Source organism: Protopterus annectens, chromosome 7.part0, assembly GCF_019279795.1.
Source record: "Protopterus annectens isolate FY-2018-M chromosome 7.part0, PAN1.0, whole genome shotgun sequence".
NCBI classification, from domain to species: Eukaryota; Metazoa; Chordata; order Ceratodontiformes; family Protopteridae; genus Protopterus; species Protopterus annectens.
Genome location: NC_056739.1, coordinates 1278535628 through 1278556638, shown reverse-complemented (window position 1 = coordinate 1278556638; position 21011 = coordinate 1278535628). Strand labels below are relative to the sequence as shown.

Genomic DNA, 21011 nt, shown 5'->3' with positions numbered 1-21011 from the left:
GTTGTTTTCCTTAATATGGTTTAGATGGTTGCTTTGAAAATGAAAATAGTTGTTTGAAAGGTATCTTTACGGTGTATTTTACTGTAAAAAATCTTGGTAGTTGGGTCCCATTCATTCCTCACATCTAAAAATGAAATCAAGATCCCCATCTCCCTTTTGGAAAATCTTAAAAAAACTGGTGCTGTGATTTAGACCTGTAAAAAACCTCAAACATTCTTTCATAGTACCTTGGAAAATAAAAACAGATCATTCATGTACCTTCTGTAGAATAAAACTTTTTATAACAATCTATTTTGGGTAACAATTCCATTTCCTACCATCCTAAAACCAAACTTGTGAAGGAGGGGGCAACTGTGGACCCCATCACCATGCCTTTCTTTTGTTTATAAAATTTTTTGTTAAAAAGAAAAAAGTTATTGTTAACAACATACAATATAAATTCACTAAACTTGAAGTAAAGTCAGTATATTTAGTCAATAAGATTCTGATAAAATCTATTCCTTCAAGTTATAGTATGCTCGTGAATAGGGATTCCACATCCACCAAAAACATATAGCTGTTATTCTCAGAGGGTGGATAATTGTTGTTACAAATTCTCACACTAAAAAGTCCCAAGAGTCATGCATATAAGACGGTAATTTTTGTATGAACAGATTAAGGACAAAGTCCTTAAATAAATACCATCTGCACAACAATTTGATGCCAACATTATTGATCTAAATGAGGAGTTGGTCTGGTTTTTATGTATTTTGGGTATACCAAAAAGTACATCCACTTTAGGCTTTTCTACTAACAAAAAGTTATAAACATCTGTATCGATCTCTCAATTTATTAAAGCATCATATAAACAATCACGCATAAATTTGTAACTTCTGTGCACATTAACAGAAATTTCTAGACATTCTTCATTTTTTAATATCAGTTTCATAGCTGCAATATAAATTTCTAAACTCATAACAACCAGACCACTTCCCTTGTTTTATTGCATGTTGCATATATACCATATGTCATGGGTGCAGGTTCAAACTGTCAGTACCACCTGATTTACTATTCTCCTGGCTGAGTACAAGTATTCCTCTAAGAGTTTCTGGAATTCCTTGTCGATTTGCCTTGAATAGCCCAAACTGTGTGGTTTTGTATTACTTCATTATCTGAGTGGATGAGGAGTCCATTGCTATTGCAAAGAAGTCCTCTCTCCTATGAATGGAGTCAGATTTGCTCATGTGATCACCTCTGTAATTCAACTTTTTTGCATTTCCTGAACTTGGTGTTTCAGGCTGGTGAGTTGGCTATTAATATGAGGCTGGACCCAGTCTCCCCTGGCCTGCATGGTTCATTTTACAATGGCAATCTTTTACGTGACTCCCTCCCAGTATTCAACTGGGGCACTTCAGTAACTACAAACTTACCATCACTCAGTTCCTTTGCCATGCTCTGCATCAGCCCCTTGCAGAGATCAGTGCTAATGACCCATACTTGTTACTGTATGCCTATAACTCAGCTTTGACTTCCACTGTGGGTCTTACTGTTCCTTCTCATGGTCACCCAAAAATCAACCTCATAGCTCATGAGCCTTAGAGAGAGAGAGAGAGAGCAAGAAATTTACTAATTCATAGGACCAGGTGAAGAATGGAGCACTACTGAAGTCACTCCCATAACCTGGAAAAAAGCTTAGCTTGGATGAATATTATGCTGTTTACATTTGGGAGTCTCCTGTCATAAGGCAGACTTCATGTTGAGGAAAATCTTTGTTGTCACCAGTCAAGTGGCACTGCTCTTCTGGATGGCTGTGGGGGGGTGGGGGTGGGTATGCAGCTTAGCATGTTTTGCCACGCAAGTGGTGCTTTTGTCTGATAAATGCAGGCATGCTTCTTGGTTCTACATGGTTAATCTTACCTCCATTAGCTCTTGTTTGTGTTTACATTACCTCCTGTGGATAGCACTGCCTGAGTGGCAGTAGTGTTAGGTACAGTATGTGATTAGCTCTGCAACCCATTATTATGGGTATATCTTGGACTTAATGATTCAAACTGGTACATTAGCTATTAACCTCTTACTAGAGATAATCATCTGGCAGGCATAGTTCATTTTACACTAACAATCCTTTGAGTGGCTCCCCCTAGCATTCCACTGGAGGGGGGAGCCCAAACTTCAGAGATGTTTTTTCTCGATTACGAGGAGTTTGGTTTCTTAGTTTCTAATATGCATTGGACAACTTGTGGTTTTAACACTTGTTCACCTAGGGTTGTTATTCCTTGATTACTGTAATCCAAAAAGCCTTCCCTAGGACATGGTAACCTTGACATACTCCAACCTGGCATTTCTAGACTTGGAGAAAGCATATGACAAGGTCCCAAGAAAGCTGATTCAGGCAGTTCTGTGATGGTTCAATGACTCAGAAACACTGGCAGAATTAGTGCAGGCTATGTACAAAGACCCAATGACTCAAGTATGATCAGAGTTTGGTCTCACAGAGGGATTCCCTGTGGGAGTAGGTGTGCTTCAGGGTTCATCTCTGAGCCTACTGCTATTCATACTGGTGATGGGCTACATTAGCAAACAGGTCAGAGGGGACAGATCAACAAAGCTTGTATGCAGAAGATGTAGCATTACAGACAGAATCTGAGCAAGAATGTCAGCAAAGGATAGAGGAATGGAATGCAAAACTGAAGGCACACGGGACAGAACTTAGTACAGATAAAACAGTTTTAATGGCAGCAAATGGAGGAAATCAGAAGAAGCTGTGAATTGAGATAGAAGGAAAACAGTGGAGCAGGTTAGCAGCTTCATGCACCTGGGGTGGGTGGTTGAGGAGAATGGAAGTCTAAATGAGGTCAAAGCTAGAAAAAGAGGGGCTGCAGCTGACTGGCACAAAGTGTCAGGGTAGTGTGTGACAGAAGAATGTCAAAGAAGCTGAAAAGTAAGGTGTACAAAATCAAAGTGCAACCAGTACTATTGTATCATACACAGACCTGGGCAATAAAGGCAAAGCACTTGAGGAAGCTAGAGGTGATGGAGATGAAGTGCCTGATGTGTGTGGTAGGATGCACACTGTGGGACAGATGAAGAATCTGGAAATCAGAGCAGAAGCCAAAGTAGTTCCAATTGCAGAGAAGGTCAAAGAAAACTGTGATTATGATGGTTTGCGCATATGTACAGAAAAGCAGAAGACAATCAGGTGAAGAGGATTTGGGACAGACAGGAAGATGTTAAGAGAAAACAAAGGTATCCAACAAATAGGAAAATGGATTGTGAGAGAGAAGACCTGCAACAACAGTCCGGCATGATTGTTAATGAAGATAGGAGAGTGGCACTGGATTGAGAGAGATGGTAAGAGTTAAGATGACATGTCACCCCCATGTAGAAAATGCAAAAAATTGATGATTATGGTTATAATGACCCCATTCTTACCCCATTACCTCCAGTCGGGATGATGACGGCTTTATGCCTGTCCAATGCATTCTTGAAATGGCTTTATGCCTGTCCAATGCATTCTTGAAATCAGTAACTATTTCTGATGCCAATGACTATTCAGGGAGTCTGTACTGTTTATTTGTTAACTTTTCTCTCTGATAGTGCTCCTTTCATGAGCTACCCTCCATAGGTCTGTAATGTCTATGCTTTTCTACTGGTGTCATTTTTTGGAATATAATAAACACTAGATTGTTACAGATTCCCTTGAATTACTAAAATGTTTCTGCCATTAGAGACTAGTTTCCACATCATTGTACATTTTTGCCAAATGCAGCTTCAGACAGAATATTATATTCATACACTTGCAGAAAATATTCTAAGAAGTAAGCCAACACTGGGATGGAGGAAGGAGATGTTTGCCACCAGGGATGACTACAAGTAGAGGTATTATATAGGCAAGAGGAAACTGGAATTTACTGGAGAAATTTGGCAAAGAAACCATTGTACTGAGAGAAAATAACTACAGAAGGAAAGGTAATAGAGTGGAATGAGGCCAAGCAGATGTTTGGACTGCAGGTCAGAGACTTCCTTCATTACTAGGGATTAATGTCAGAGTCCAGGCAAAGAGAAAGGGATAAAGAAGTCCTAGGTGAAGACCTGCTTTGCTAGAGTTTCATCTGGGTCTGGAACAGATGTTGCTGTAAAAAATAGATAATTTGTAGGGCATATATTGCATGATAACTATAAGAATCAGAGAAAATTAGAAAAGATTTGGAAAAGAGACTGCCGGGGCAATTTACAAACTAGCAATAGGATGACATCTGTACAGCTCCCAAGTATGCGACAGATGGTTTAGGATTTTTGGCTGGAACTGCTTGCACAGATATTTGTATACCCCAATCTTCAGATATTTTTGCTCTGTAGATGGCAAATGCTGGTAATATAATGGGAAGGAGAAAAATAACTCAGAATATGTTTTTTTGTGGGAATATAACAAGTTGGTACATTTTAAAAATTCCCTACAGAGTACTCTATCAGAAATGCTGGGGAACATATTGTTATAACTAAGGAAATAATTATTTTGAGTTGAGACTCCTTATCTGAATATTAAATGTAATGCTATTGGCTGCCAAAAAAAGCAATTACTAGAAAATGGAAAAAATATATAAACTAACTGTAATAGAAGCATTAAATATTGTAAAGGAGATAATAGAAATGGAGGCGGCATCTTTAGAAAATGGAAAGAGCAAATTACATAGAAATAAGTGGAATTTGTGGGAACAATACATGCAAAATAATGTTCAGGAGGAGAAGTGAAGTTTAAAGGAAGGAAGGACTAGAGCTACTAAATGAAAAATTGTTATCATATACATACTGCATGACAGCAACAACTGAAATTCTATGGTTTGTTTTCTTTTCTATTACTGAAGGTGTACCTATGTCATCTTTTAAAAAAGCCATGTTTCATTGGGTTCATAGGTTCAGAGGAGATTACTAGGCTAATGGCTAAAGAGCCCTTACAAGACTAGATGTGTAACCCAATTTTACCCAATATGTGTCCCTAAGGGCAAGAAGCTGGCATAGGTTTGTGGATATGCCTTGAGTATTTTATAGATTGCCCCTGTCCATAAGGGACACAGGTGCTAACCTAGGTGAGAATTTGTAATTCCCCATCCATTGATCCAAACTGCAATTCAAGTGGGCTAGGGAAGGACTCTAACTTGAATAGGAAGCCTGTTACAAAGAAGGGGTATTCTCTGTGACACATATCTGTCTCTCCAGGATGTTTTTTTTGTGTCACTAAGTTTAGATCCCTAGATTGGGTGACCCCTGTGCTGTTTGTCTTGCTGATGTGTAGCAGCTCCATCAGGGCTAGATTTGAGAGTACCTTATGGGTAGGCATAGGTCACCCCTTAATAGTCGGCAGGAGGCAGAGTAACTATATAGGGATTTTAGCCTATCTGCATAAGACATGTTGTTAATACCCTGTATTTTCTTTGTGAGGAACCTCTGGGGGTCACTACAGCTTTACATCCTAGTCAAGTAAATGGCAAATGGCACATTGTACTCAGTTATTGGTCTAATGAGGGCTGAGTACAGTGGAACTATAACTTCTTTGGATCTGAATGCCATACCTTTACTTATAAGCTATGCCATACGGAATGACTTTCTCACAACTGTGGACACATGGTGGTCAAAGTTCAGTGTACCTAGATCTTTTACCTCTGAGTCTACTCTTAGGGGTATGCCATTTATGTTGTAATTTGCAGGAAATCTTTGCTTTCCCAAAGGGTATGATAATGCATTTTTTCACATTACATTTTAGGCAGTGGCTCTGGCACAAATCATTTGTCTGATTTAGACCCTCCTGAAGGAAATCTAAATCATTGGGGGATTTGATGACTGGCCTCAGCTTGCAGTCATTGGCAGACTTTGTCATCAGGAGGCCTTCCACATTAGCCTTGACTTCAGAGAAGTCTATTCTGAACAGGAGTGGTCCCACCACTGAGCCCTGTGGCACACCACTATTAAATGGCTTCTTGCTGGATCTGAATTCACCCACTTTAACCATGTTTCCTGTCCATCAGCCATTTGGTTCTCCATCTGGTGACATTGGGATTTATACCCAGTTTTGTGAATTTATTTATAATACCTGCATATTGGATTGTGTCAAATGCCTTGGCCAGGTCAAGGTAGGCATGATCCTAGTGATTTTTTTAAAAAAAGTCCATTAGATTTAGTAGGCATGGCCTACCCTTGACAGAGCCAAAATGGGTTGGATCCAGTGTTTGGAGGTTTCCTATGCTATTATTTATCAGGTCCATGATTAGCCTTTCCATGGCCTTACATACAAGACTAATCAAACTTATGGGTCTGTTATTACCCGGTTAATGGTCCCCCTTTAGGCAGAGGGATAACTATTGCTGTCTTCCACTCTATCACGGCAAAGCCAATCCAGAGACTGTGGTTAAGTAGAGATCCCAATGGGCCTGATAGGTTCTGATTCAAGCTGGTTAAGAAGCAACCTGGTATATTGTCAGGCCCCACCGAAGCCATGTTTTAGCTTTGATTGATGGAGGAGTGGTGGAGGCTATTTCTTGGGGGAGGACTGGGGGTGGTGGGGAGATAAAATTTGAGCTGAATTTATCAGCCAGAAGATTTGTCTTATAACTTCTGGTTGAGTATAGATGATGCTTTCAGAGTCTTGACTAGTTCTCTGATTCACTTGTTTAGACTAATGAGGCATTTCTTGTTCTGACTAATGAGGGACTTTTTGTTCTATTGTACACATTCCCTCTTATTTCTTGATAGGATTTTCTTTCTTTTGTTGTACAACCTATTTTTACCAGTGTTCCACCAGGGTGGACTGCTTTTACTGTTTGACTTGGGCTCATTTTGGTCTAGTACTGGTGTTTTTATGTAGTTGTGTATATGGTCGTTACACGGTTTTTGTGTACACCTCTGCACAGGCTTCAGTGTTTTCTGAGTTTCTGGGAGCATTGAAACTAGATATGCTGTCACTTAATAGGAGGTAGTTTGCCTTAGAAAAGTTATTAAAGTTTTTGGAGTTAGGTAGGGGATCTAGTTTTATCTTTATTTTTAAGGAAGACCACTTTGGGATCTGGTTTTACCAATGAAGGCATTACACTTAGGAGGGGTGGAGTACTCACATATATTTGCAAGTATCAGATCTAGGATATTTGTACCCCAGGTGGGGGAGGGGGGGGCATTTGAGTTTACAAAGTCAAGAACTCTTTGGGCCTGCATGTTAGTGAATGCATATTCCTCCCAGTTAGTGGATGGGTAGTTAAAAATCACCCATGAGTATGGTATTGGGCTGGATGGTGAATGATTCTAGTGGTTTCAGGTATGATGTATGGGTTTCCTGGTTCAGAGTAGGGGGACCTGTAGCTGGCAAGAATATGACAATGGAGTGTGCTTACTCTTTATGTAGATAGATACATCTCCACCTTTTGCTATTTCATGTTCAGTGGGTGGTTGGAACACTTGAAGGGCATTATAGCCATGCACTGCAGAACTGCTTTCTATGGCTTTGAGCCATGTTTCAGTAACTGCTGAGATGTCAGCATTCCCCAGGGTGAGGAGAACTTCCAGGGAGTGCAGTTTCTTGTTGAGACTCCTATTATTGAGCAGTGACACCTTTAGCTTGTCCTGAGTAGCTTTTGCTATATTGAAAGGTTTGTCTGTTTGGCAATGCTTAAAAAAGGACCTATAGGGGTGGGTGATGTTTTGGCCAAAATCTCAAAGCCTAATGAAGACCATCGCTGCAAAGTAATGTGGCCTATCAGCCATGTTCTCCCAGGCTGACAAGTACTGGACCCCTTTAGAATGACATTACTAGCTAAGTCAATTGTTAAATAAGATCATTTTCTGTTGGCATTGTGGTATCATCCTAGGAGATGGCAGAAATATCTGCTTGTGACACATGTTCTGAGAGCTCAATCATGTCTCTGATCATATAGTTCAAGGAAGTACATCCCAGGTCACTCATGTCTACATTGACTATGACAGAGTCATGCTGGTACTTGGGGGTAAGTGACCTGACAACTTGCATGATCTGTTGGATCCTGGGCCCTGACAGGCAACTAACTGTAGCTTTCTCCTTCTCCAGCTTGGTAAGACGGACATCAGTGTGTCTCACAATGTAGTTTCCGATGACCAAAATACTGGGTTGTGGGGTGTTTCATCTTATGGGATTAGTAGTTGAGACACAATGAGATGTGGCTTTATGTGTTGTGATGGAACTTGTCTTTTTTGTGTGCATGCAGAATTTCTGAAGACTGCAAATAGGAGGCCTTTGAGGCTTGGGTAAGTTACTTGTGAGCACCTGCACATATGTGGGTGTGGTGATTGTGTGTGTGTGTGTGTGTGTGTGTGTGTGTGTGTGTGTGTGTGTGTGTGTGTGTGTGTGTGTGTGTGTGTGTGTGTGTGTGTGTATGTGTGTGTTGTTGACAACCTGTTTGTTGCTTTTTGTGCCTGTATGTGAGAGTCTAGCCTCCAGTGTCAACGTATAACTACATCTCACATACTGTATATGTCTGTTCGAGAATTATATTTTTGTCAGCATACATAAGGCAAGTGCACCTTTGAACATGAAATGAGAACATTGTGGGAATACCTGAGGTCATGGCATCCCATATGTTATGGTGCTTTACAAATTATCTGTAGCAAGAAGTATATTTAATATATATGTGCATTGCACTGACTGCGCAGCTTGTCAGCATGTTGGAAAGGCAGTACATTCTGCCAGAATCAGAATTAAGAGAGATGTGCTAATGTCAACTAGATAATTCAATTACATCACGGCAGTGGTGATTTCTCTTTAATAGTGGTTGTTCTATAGTGGAATTAATATTTATATGTAAGGTGATGGGGAGAATCATCCATGTTTGGGGTGTGGGAGTGAAATTCTCCAGGTGAAACAGTTGTTTTGGATTTGTACTAGTTACAAATAATCAGAAAAGCACTGTTGTATTAGCTGCAGCTATTAGCAGCACGTGTTTTTGTGATTGTGTGTGTTTCACTGGAATACAGTAGTAGTTAAGGATATAATAAGTATTAATGCTTTTGTGCATCAACAAAATTAATGCAATTATATATGCACAGATAATATAATTTAGACTTTATGCTCTACTATATAATGCATGCAGTATATGTACTTTTAAATACAATGTTATATCACTTCTTATTAAATTAGAAAGACATTCTAATAACTTATTCACATGAATCCCAAAACCAAAATGGGCAAAATAAAGAAATGTAATCTTATACAAAGTGTAAATGCTAAAAAAAATCTCCAGACTGAGTACATCATCAAAAATTCCTACAAGCTGATCACATTATATGTACATATACAGATCCAGGTATATGAATGTATGTTGATTTGTCAACAGGCACAAGCATCAAAGCACATGAAATTGATACCAGCACATTGAAAATGTACTTATCAAAAAAAAAAAACTAAAGGATTGAAACTGCAACTGACTCCAAACGGAAAGCAAATACTTTTCTTTGGTGATTGGTTATCCAAAAACCCTACCACTACCATTACTGTCAGACATACTTTGAATAGTGGTAGTGTTATGGGAAGGGTTTTTGTAAGGAAGGTGCAGGGCTGGGATTAGGGACAAGGGTATAGTTAGGGTTAACACAAATTATATATACAATTATGTATGTATGTCTGTGTGTGTGTGAATATATATATATATATATATATATATATATATATATATATATATATATTTATATCCCTGTGTGTGTGTGTGTGTGTGTGTGTGTGTGTGTGTGTGTGTGTGTGTGTGTGTGTGTGTGTGTGTGTATGTGTGTGTGTGTATATATACACACACACACACACACACACACACACACATTGGTGCAGTCTCTTTCACTGATCAAACCGTGCATACCAACAACCACAACAATGTTGAGTTCTACAAATTGTACTAAGCTTAACTGTTTTAAAAGACAACAATAGATTCAGCTGTTAACATACCCTCCTTATGAAGGAAAAAAATGACATAACCCTGTTATAAGCTGAACTATGGGGAACAGCTGAAAGGATGTTCGGAGCTGATAATTTAGGAAAGACTGAAAAAAAAAGAAGGAATGTCAACCAACGTCAACGTGTGTGTGTGTGTGTGTGTGTGTGTGTGTGTGTGTGTGTGTGTGTGTGTGTGTGTGTGTGTATATATATATATATATATATATGTGTGTGTGTGTGTGTGTGTAGATATATATATATATATATATATATATATATATATATATATATATATATATGGTCTTACCCCCCCAACCCCACTTAGCTGTGTTGGCCATTCCATATCATTGACATATCCACCATTTAGCCATCCATAATGTCAGTATTAAATCACACTCCGAACAAACATTAATTTGGTGAAACACAGGGAAAGCATATATTTGCTGATATATATATATATATATATATATATATATATATATATATGTATATGGTTTACTATCAAAATGTGGAAAGGCACTTACGTGAAACTGGAATGCATGAATGCATCTTTTCCAGTTTGCGTAATGTTGTTCTGAAAATGTTCAAAAGCACATTAGTGAATGGTAGTGTACATTTGCTAATGTACATTCAGTGTTCTGGTCATATATCAGGAAATGTATCCTTTTCCTCATGGCAGTGCAATCTTGGAGTTGGAATATATAATTTGCAGGTGGTGTGGGGGGTGCAGGGGGTCCTTCCCCCCTGCAAAACTGTAAACACTTTAAATGTGGCTGTACAATTCATACAGCAGCTTCAGTACATGTCTGATGGTCTGACATCACTGCCTGACATTCTGAATTTGATTGAATGCAGATGTCATGATGATGAATTTCAATGCTCTGTTAAAGCGACATTGGCAAATTCGGAATGTCAGTTCGATCAAATAAGTTTTCAACTTTTTGATAGTAAATGTATACTTGTGTGTCTGCATGTATATGTATATGTATATATGTATGTATATATATATATATATATATATATATATATATATATATATAGATATATGTGTGTATAGATATATATATATATATATATATATATATATATATATATATATATATATATATGGGTCTACTTCACTTCACCGAAATCCCATTTCACTGAAACCAAATCACCTAAAGTTCATTTCACAAGACTAAATCGCAAACCAAAGACAAACAAACTCACAAAACTAAAGCCTACCTCCTTCCACATCTTAAAAACTACTTATTTATCCTGTTAACAAAAAACAGACAACATAAAACCAAACTAAGTGGGGGGCTGTACCCCCCACACACCCCTAACTATATATACTAACTCCCGGTTGAACTATAGTGGGGATGAGGGCATATACCCTTTACTTGCCTCACAGTACTCTACACACTGCCACATCAAGCCTATAGCTTACAATTCAGTGAAATGAAACTCAGTGAAATGACTTTTCAATGAAATGAACATTAGGTGATTTGGTCTCAGTGAAATGGGATTTCTGTGAAATGAAGTAGACCCATATATATATATATATATATATATATATATATATATATGTACACATACACACAAACACATAAATCTTTACACTACACAGCTGTTTTTTTTTTTCTCAGTCCTGCGTTGCATTTATAAGCAATTTTATTATTTCCATTCTTCTAATGCATACCATGCATTAGTATTGGTCACATTTAGAATGGCCTCTGTGCTGTCAAGGTCAGTAAAGTCTTCAGAAGTGCAAAGAGCACTCTAGATGGATGTTTCACCAGCTCTGTAGAAAGCGATTATAACTTTTGACTTGTGAGTGTAGACTCACACACACTAGATTATTCTGCTGTTCTGATGAAGTCTTCCAAAGCTTGAAATCTATCTCAGCAAGCTTTAAGGATATAGCAGATCTTCCACTGTTCAAACCAAGAATTACATACATTGTCACAACAAGCCAATACCTCATAATATCTGAGCTCTGAGACAGAGTGCTACCAGACACATAAGCCCATTAGACAGGTGCAGCAACCTAATAGGCTCAGGAATATTATAATCACCAAATTCTCAATGGTTAGTGACATACAACCTGCTGACTGAGCTTTAAAATTTGTGTAAATGATGGTAGTAATCAGAAATAATAAAACAGCAGTTGCTTTTACTCTGCCGTTTTATTACTTTTACATTTGTTTGCTCAAACCTGTCTAATCAAATTAGGGATCATACAAGTAGTGAAAAAATTATAGGACAAATATGACCTGGTCATCATTTAGATCTAAATGAACAATCTAAAATGCTCTGCCCTTTCAGTTATAAATCAGGACATGGTAGGGATTTCTAATAGCCATGCAGATATAGAAAAAAACATCCTGATTATCAACGTTACCTTAAATTCATATTCCAGCACAACACAAAAACAAAATAGTGGCTTTTAATAAATAAATAGCTAAGAACCTGTCATTAAAGACAAGCAATTTTGAGCTTGAAAAGTCCAGAAGATGATGTATGAATAGGTTTATGCCATATGAAATGCCTCTCTCTCTCTCTCTCTTCAGTAAGTACATACACCAATCAGAAAGATTTCTGTTCCCATTGTGCCTTTTATAGCCTTTCTTAAATTCAGAATCTGAAGAAAACTAACAAATACCCTAAATATTCTGTAGACATGAAAGAGACTTTATGAAATGCAATCAGGCTTAATAACTAACTGGGTAACCTTGACACTTTCCTCAGCCTGGAAGATACTAAAATTTGCACAACCATTGAAATATTATTTCGGGATATAAAATGCATACTGCAAATACTTAGATTTTCTGTATTTTGTTATTGTAGACTATTGTAGACCTAATGTATGAGGAGACATTCTCTCAATATTTGCCAGGGATAATTTAAATATTATAATACTGTAATATATACATATTGTATTGACTTATAATGAATCGCTAACACCTGCAATTTCTATACATAAATAACAGTGGAAGATTTTAGTCAGATGAATGTCAAATTAATAAATTAGTGGAAGGCAAAAGTCCAGCTAACTATCATCTGTAAATAAAATCATCTAGAGCAAATTGTCAAAAACTCTAAATGAGGTAACAGTATCCTTCATATTATATTAACAAATCTAAGTTCTGCTTACTTCCCTCCAAAAATCATGCCCTCCTTAAGCAATAAGGATTATGACATGGTCATTTTCAAAGAAAGAAATTAAATGCTGGATTGAAACTACTGTGCTGTAAATGAGATCCTTGCAAAAACATATTGGGATATTATTTAAAATTCAAAGCAAAGCTGTGCAAGATACCACAAATAACCTAGCTTCATATCATATACTCTTGAATTTAAAATAATATCTGACAGCATAATAAAAGCCAGCAATAATTAAATCCAGTGAAAGAGCTTTTATTAGAACTGTTCCTCATACTTCACCACTCATCCTGTAAGTATAAACAGTCTTTAGCAGACCTGTTATTCAAACATGACCTGTCAAAATTATAGTGAAGACAACCCAAATCAATTTATTATAAAAATAACATCTCAGACAACCCAAATTAGTTTTGCTATCAAATTTATATTTAAGGCACTCCAAAACAATTTAGTCCACTGGGCAGAACTGTGTTGTGTTTTCTTTATTTTTTATTCCAGCATACCAGATCATCACAGTGTGTGACAACATTTAATCCTTCAGTGTTAAAATATATAGCATTAGAAAACTTAAAAATAAAGATTAAAATGAATTACAGGAAAGCTGTAGAAGTCTTAAAAACTGATGATGTATTTAAAGTAAAAGATATTGCAAGTGATGACATACTAGACTTTGAACGACATGCTACTGCTATGGATAGAAAAGTATGTACAATTTATTTATTACTGGTTTTATGTATTTACGCTGTCCGGTTCGATTCTCAGCTAGAGCGTCTTCTGCATGGAGACATGCGTGAATGGGCGTACCTTTGTTGAAGGTTGTGCATCAGAGCTGGTAACTCGGCATGTAAAAATCAACTACCAATCATTAGTGGACCGGAGTTCCGCTGTGGCGACCCCTAACCGGGAAAAGACGAAAGACACAAACAAACTGGTTTTATGTATTTGTTGACTTTGATGAGTGGGAAATTCTGAGCAGATATTTTTTGTTTTTATTCCATGGTTGGAGAAGAAAGTCCCACACAAAAAAGAAAAAAAGAAAAAAGTACAGACAATAGTATATAATTAGCAATGCAATTAACAATTAACACCGGACAAAACATTCAGTGAGCAGTATAGTAAATATATAAAACATACAGAAAGCAGAGGGGATAGTAATAAATTTATACAATAAGGAGAGGTTAAGGAGAAGGAATAGCACAAGCAACGTGCATAACCATAGGTAAAAGTAAAACACTCAAACATCTAGTAGCACCCGAATTGCATCTACAGGAACAGTTACAGAAGAGCATAGAGAAGAGCGGTTTTCTTAAAAGAGAACATTTAGTAGCATTTTCTCTATGGAAGCTCAGAGCCTCTTCTAAAGTTTGGAATTTGCAGAGGAAGAAATGCAATCATTTAAGTATTCTTTTTGTTTTTTTGTTTTTTTGGTACTGTTTGGGTTGCTGCAAGTGACACATTTGTGAGTGTCAATTCATAAGCTGGTTTATATCATAATAGCAGTATTCCAGTACCCAGAGACTAAACAGATTAACAGTCTCATAGATATTCCAAGGCCACTGAGTCTCATGACCAGTCTCACCTTGCCAATGCCCTCCCTCAGGCTGCACCTCCTTTCTCCAGGAGGGCTTTACCAGTCAGTCCTGGAATAGCCATCCAGTTATCTTAGTGAAGTTTACTCCAGAAGTTTGGGAGATACTTGGTTATAAACCAGTTTTATTTATCTGTTAGTGAATGTTTAAGTCCCTGGTTCTAGTACTGCTACAGATATTGGACTTGTGGAGAAACAGGAGGCGGTACTCAACAACTGGCTTGATCAATGGTGAGTCTATTAAGCATGCAGTCCTGAAGACCATTTCCCAACACTGACCCAGACATCTGGTTAAACAAGAGTCCTAGAGACACACAGCAGGCAAACTGACACTAATGGAATTAAACCACAGGCTATAATAACCAGCTAATTAAATATCCACATCATTAATCTGCTGCACTAACTACCAGATCTTAGTTTTATAATTGTTAAGTACAATATGATGCTCATATGTAATATCTTCAGTCATTATAGCAAACTATTTAGGTATTTATCATTTATTAACTATATAAGTGAGCTGATCTGCCAATGCTTTTCATCCACAAAACTAAATATAACACACATGAACTACCACAAGAAAACACTTGCTGCAAAGTGGAAGAGTCTGCATCTTTTTTGTATTAAATGCATACAATGCCTGGGGTGGGAATAGAACCCGCAGTCTCCTTATCTCTCAGTATCAAAATTGAGTGTGTTACCTGTTGAGTCACTGACACTGCTGCAAATACATTGAATTCCCAAAGGGGATCAAATTATGGTCTTGCACATGACATGCAGGATTCTTTGCTACTATACTTGCAAGGAATTGCTCAATAAACAGTCAGTGTTTTATGCAGACCATAATTTTTCTGATACCCTTAATAAAAAGACATAGATGGTAGTGCATATGTTAAAGTACTGAATGAAAAAGGGCTATGGGACTAGATTATACAGTTAGCTAGGGTGTAAAATAGTTTTCACGTATTTATAGGTTCACATGTTCATATGTATACATTAGGTCTATCAGCCAAGTAGAAAACTGGCAGTCTATCCACTGCATTTTCTAGATTTTCTGTCTCTATAAGGGTTTGAGGAGCCACAACAGGGTGAATTTATGGATCCCTATTCACTCATGTAAAATGGATTTAAAGAGAATTAGGGAATTACTTCATTTGATATAGACAGGGAGCTTATTCTATACATAGGGGATCCCATGGGAAAAATATCTATCCTGTCAATAGGTTATGTTAATATTACAATGAAGATTTACATTCCCAGAATGAGTATAAGTGCTTTTATCTGTTTTGTGAACATATAAAAGGGCAAGCAGTACATGGTCATTTGCATGCTTGTGTGTTAAGCATAGGTCACAACATAGAGGTCTGCAGAAGATGCAGTAGAGTGATAGGACATTTAGGTGTTATGTGTAGCTCAGGGAGTTCATACCAGAGATTTTCTTGGTGAGGAACTATTGCATTTTATTTTTCTGGTTGAGCATTAGGTCTGGACAGATGCATACCAAAGATCCTTTCACCTGAATGACATGTCTTTACTTAATTACCTCAAGTAGAAAGCCTTCCTAACAATAGTTGATACCCTGTAATAACAAGGGGAGCTGCATGTCCACAAATAAGCCTAGATGTCTTTTGATACAAAGGATTTCAAAGAGAGTATCATTTATGAGATGGGTAGAGAAGTACTCTAGTTTCCCAGACAGGATGTGGGTTAGGCCTTTTTGAAGGATGTAGACACCATCTGATGAGTTGGTGATAGCTCTGAGTTTGCAGCAGACCTCTCAACCATTCCTATTTTGCAGGAATATACCTATTTTCAGGGCTGATTAACCACTGCACATGATGAACATGGTTTTGGAGGTATGTCCCTTTTTCGGGCTTGATTTACACCTTCACACATTTTTCTGACTTCCCCCTCTTAAATGCTTTTTAAAGCTGCCCAGGGTAGTACACAGAAAAATACACTACATGACCAACGTACTAGTGGCACCAATAATTTAAAGAAAGATGACGCACATCTTAAATCTCTCCATACCTCTCAACCTCTTAAAACAAGAACACACAAAGCCAAACTGGCTAGGAACAAGAGCTTGTAAGTTGCCAATATTATCCTAATTATGCATGCCATTACTTTAAAATCATGCTGAGAAGGCTAATTAGTCTACAGTAGCAGATGGGTACTACAATAGCAGTCCTCAAGGCCATGGGCACATACCCAATGGACAGACTAAGGCTGACTAGGTTAGTTGGTAAGGTAGTGTTTTGTGCTAACAAATATACAGCCTGGCATATTATTTGTACCTATGCAGTTATTGTTTTTGGTTTTGGAGTGGATTTTTTAAGACTTGTTCTGGGATAATTATAGGTGGTGGTGGAAGAGCATTAAATGGAGGGGTGAGAAGAGGGTAAGCATGAACTATTATTAAGTTTGTAATGTTTTCTGTGACAGAATAGGTTGTTCCATTGGAGATCAGCTTGATGCAGTGCTGTGTATGTTAAGCTGGTGTCAGCTTAGCAAAGTCTTTTGTTACTCCAAACAGAAAAGGTGTGTGTGCGTGTGTGTGTGTGTGTGTGTGTGTGTGTGTGTGTGTGTGTGTGTGTGTGTGTGTGTGTGTGTGTGTGTGTGTGTGTGTGTTTAACAGACTTATCGGTGGGCCATGGTTAAGAAATTTGGCTTTGGAAACTGTCTTACCTCAGGTATTTAGACAATATATAATTCACCTAGGGCCTATATCAGAATCAATGGCACTGAGTCCAACGAGGTGGACATTAGAAAAAGAATACATCAGGGATGCCCCCTTTTCTTGTTTACATTTGAATTTTATCTGAAGTTTTTGTCTGAGTACTGAAGAAGGAAGGAAACATCATTGGATGTGGCACGGCCTAAGCTGGGCAACTGCTACATAAATCTGAACTCTTGTTTTTGGATAACAGCTACCTTGGTTTGGAAGACATGACTATGTTGAGAACTCTGAGAATCAATGTGACAGCCAGTCCTGTTAAGCATCTGGGTATCCATCTTGACACAGACCCAGCCATGAGCTTTAAGCATAACTGTACACACTGGCTACAAGACTTAGGTGGTCAGTTATCCAGATGGTAATGGACATGGCTGAAATGTATAGGAGAGGATGGAGGTAGTATGGATGATAACATTCCTAGGGTTTGGTTACCATACATCATCCTTCCTGATTTAATTGCATGTAGCTTTCTGGAAGGATCACAGAAATAAGTTGTGGGGGTTCTATTAGAGCAAACAAGGGTCTCATAGGGCATTTTAATGAGGGACAGTTGTAAGGCAGATGGGGCCAGACTGGCTTCAGTACTTAAATCACCAGTGTTGAAGTGTTGGCTAAGAATACCAATTATCTATCCTCCCTAAAGAGTCCATACAGACCAGAGACTGGATCTGTGGTTATGCTGGAGATCACTATTTCTGTATTCTGATATAAGGTTAACAGGGTACAATTCACCTACACTCCCTCCTTGCCTAATATACACGTTGGAGAGATAGAACCAGCACAGATTAACTCATGCAAGGCAGCTGTTGGAGCCAGCTACTAAGCTCCTATAATTTACCCCAGAGAATATTAGGGTCCAGCATAACACTCTCTTACTAGGCGACTTCAACTACCCCTCCATTAACTGGGTAAACTACTCGTGTACCAATACACTTGCCCAACATTTCCAGGAGTTCATCAGTTCCAATGCCGTGGACCAGCTTGTTCTTTCCCCCACAAGAGGTAGCAACATCCTTGACCTGGTCATTACTAACATGGGCAACCATTGCTCTATACCAACAGTCATTTCCTCCCTGGTTAGATCCGACACAAACTAATCACCTTGGAAATCCACATCCCTTCCCCCCACCCTCCACCAAGGTATCCACCATGAAAAACTTCTCCAAAGCTAACTTTGGGCTCCTAAAAACAAAGGTGGTGAACTTCATGGCACCCATGCAAATGGAGAATAGTTGCGTAATTGCAGAATCATACACCAATGCACTGTACGAACACATATACAAATGCATGGATCTCGCCATACTCAGTAGAACCAAGATGCTCTCCTCCAAAAAAAGGAAGCCGATCTGGTGGTCTCCTATCATAAACAAACTCTACAACAGAAGGAGGAAACTGATACAGAAAAAGGTGAAGTCCCAAGACTGGAAAACTCCCTTATCAGCCTCAACAAATCCTCTAAAGCTAGCTATGAAAACAGAATTGCAGCAGATAGTAAAGACAACCACAAGGCCTTCTATAGTTATGTAAAGAATCTCCACGGCAATACCCATAATTGCTCTGAGCTACTGCACAATGGTACCTCCTATACCGAGCCAACAGATATTGCCAGTATACTGGCCAACAGATTTAGTGCCAACTTTACCCCTCTCACCCCCCCAAAGAATCAATCACAATACCAGTAGATTGCCAGGCACCCAGTATTACTGCTGCACAGGTTAAAACAGCACTGTCCAAGGCCAAGAATACAGCTTCTATGGGACCTGACAATATCCCTGGCTGTGTTCTACATGAACTACAGAGTGAACTGCACCTCACCTGTGTGCCCTGTTCAATCACAGCCTCACCTCAGGCTTTGTCACTACAGAATGGCGCACTGCTACAGTCATCCCTCTCCACAAAGGAGGAGCAACTACAGACCCTGGGAACTATCGCCCCATTAGCCTGATGAGTCTGATATGCAAAGCTATGGAACGCATCATTATGGACATAATAAACAAGGATACAGGGACTCTCCAAACTCTGGATCCTACACAGTCTGGTTTTGTGAAGGGTAGATCATGCCTACTCAACTTGGTCAACTTCTTTGAGTCAGTCACCAGAGCTGTGGATGAAGGCAAGGTGGTTCATACAGCCTATCTTGATCTGGCCAAGGCTTCTGATAACATTCCCCACTCAGGAATCATAGAAAAACTCACTAAGCTAGGCATCAACCCCTATATCACTAGGTGGGTTGCAAACTGGCTCATAGATAGAACCCACAGTGTGAAAGTAGCTGACTCCAAGTCAGACTGCCAACTAGTCACAGGTGGAGTCCCGCAGGGATCGGTCCTGGGTTCTCTCCTGTTTGGTATCTACTTCTCTGAAGTCCAGGCCAACAAAAAGGGACTCTGGCTGACAAAGTTTGCAGACAATTGCAAGTTGGGAGCTATTATTAACTCCCCAAGTGATGTTGACATCCTACAGAATGGCCTCACTAAGACCAATGACTGGTGTCAGAACCATGCCCTTAAGCTCAATGCCAAAAAATGTGTCATCCCCTTTGGGCAAAACCCAGGTCCCATGAATTACTACATTGATGGTAGTCCACTGAAAACAGAAGGAGTTATAAGAGATCTGGGAGCACAGGCTGACAGCAACCTCTCTTTTGATCACCACATTGCCACTGTGGTCAGAAAGTCCTTCTATGTGGCACATCTCATTACTAAGGGTTTTGCATCCAGGAAGAAAGGGGTCATTGTCTCCCTCTATTCTTCCCTCATTAGGCCAATAATTGAGTACGATGCCCCATTTGGCATGTACCTCATTAGACACCTGCAACAACTGGAGAGGCTGCAAAAGTACCTCACAAAGAGGATCCTAGGACTTAAACACTTGTCCTGTATGGACAGACTTAAAAAAACTCCAACTATTCTCTGTCTCATATCGCCTACTTAAAGGCGATCTCTGCTTGACTTACAAAGCCATGTCTGACCCAGCTCTGTTAAAAATGCTGCATCTAAAGAAATCCCAATCCCTCCACACCACACGCTGCAGAGACCTCAAGCTCATTACCACAATTAACAAAACATGCTGGAGGGACAGGTTCATAACTCAGAGACTACCCATGCTATGGAACAGACTTCCCATACATGTCAAGCAGAGCACCTCGCTGATCCTCTTCAACAGAAATCTTGATGATGGTCAGCAAACAGTAAATACACCCCGGGGATAACTCCAGTGGCTCTACTCAACAGACTGGGAACTATGGTCGGGTGGCACTATGCTAGGGTAATTCTATGGCTAGGCTTGTAAAGGTCCCAGGGCCATTAGCCTAGTACACACCTATGAACCTATTTATTGAAATGCAAGAGCAATATGAGTTGTGAGACAGGGATGCCACACTATTTAACCAATTAATTGCATATATGATTGAGTAAGGTTGGGGAAAGTGTATTTAACGACACTTATGTCTGCTAGATGACCACGTATTGGAATTGGTGGTCAACCATGTAATAGAGGAATTCTTTCTACATTGATTATGGTGCTTAAGTTGTAAGCAGTTATTTCTTCCTGGCTTATTTAATGAAATTGGAGGGAAAGCTGGACTGAAACTTGTTAAGTTAAGGAAAGAAAAGGATATGGGAAGTGGT

General features: G+C 38.9%; 1 protein-coding gene across 1 annotated transcript in view; it reads left to right on the top strand.

Annotated features, from left to right (window-relative positions):
- The window catches only part of IL16 (interleukin 16), a 769621-nt gene that overhangs the window by 162372 nt on the left and 586238 nt on the right, over positions 1-21011 (top strand). The window lies entirely within an intron of this gene.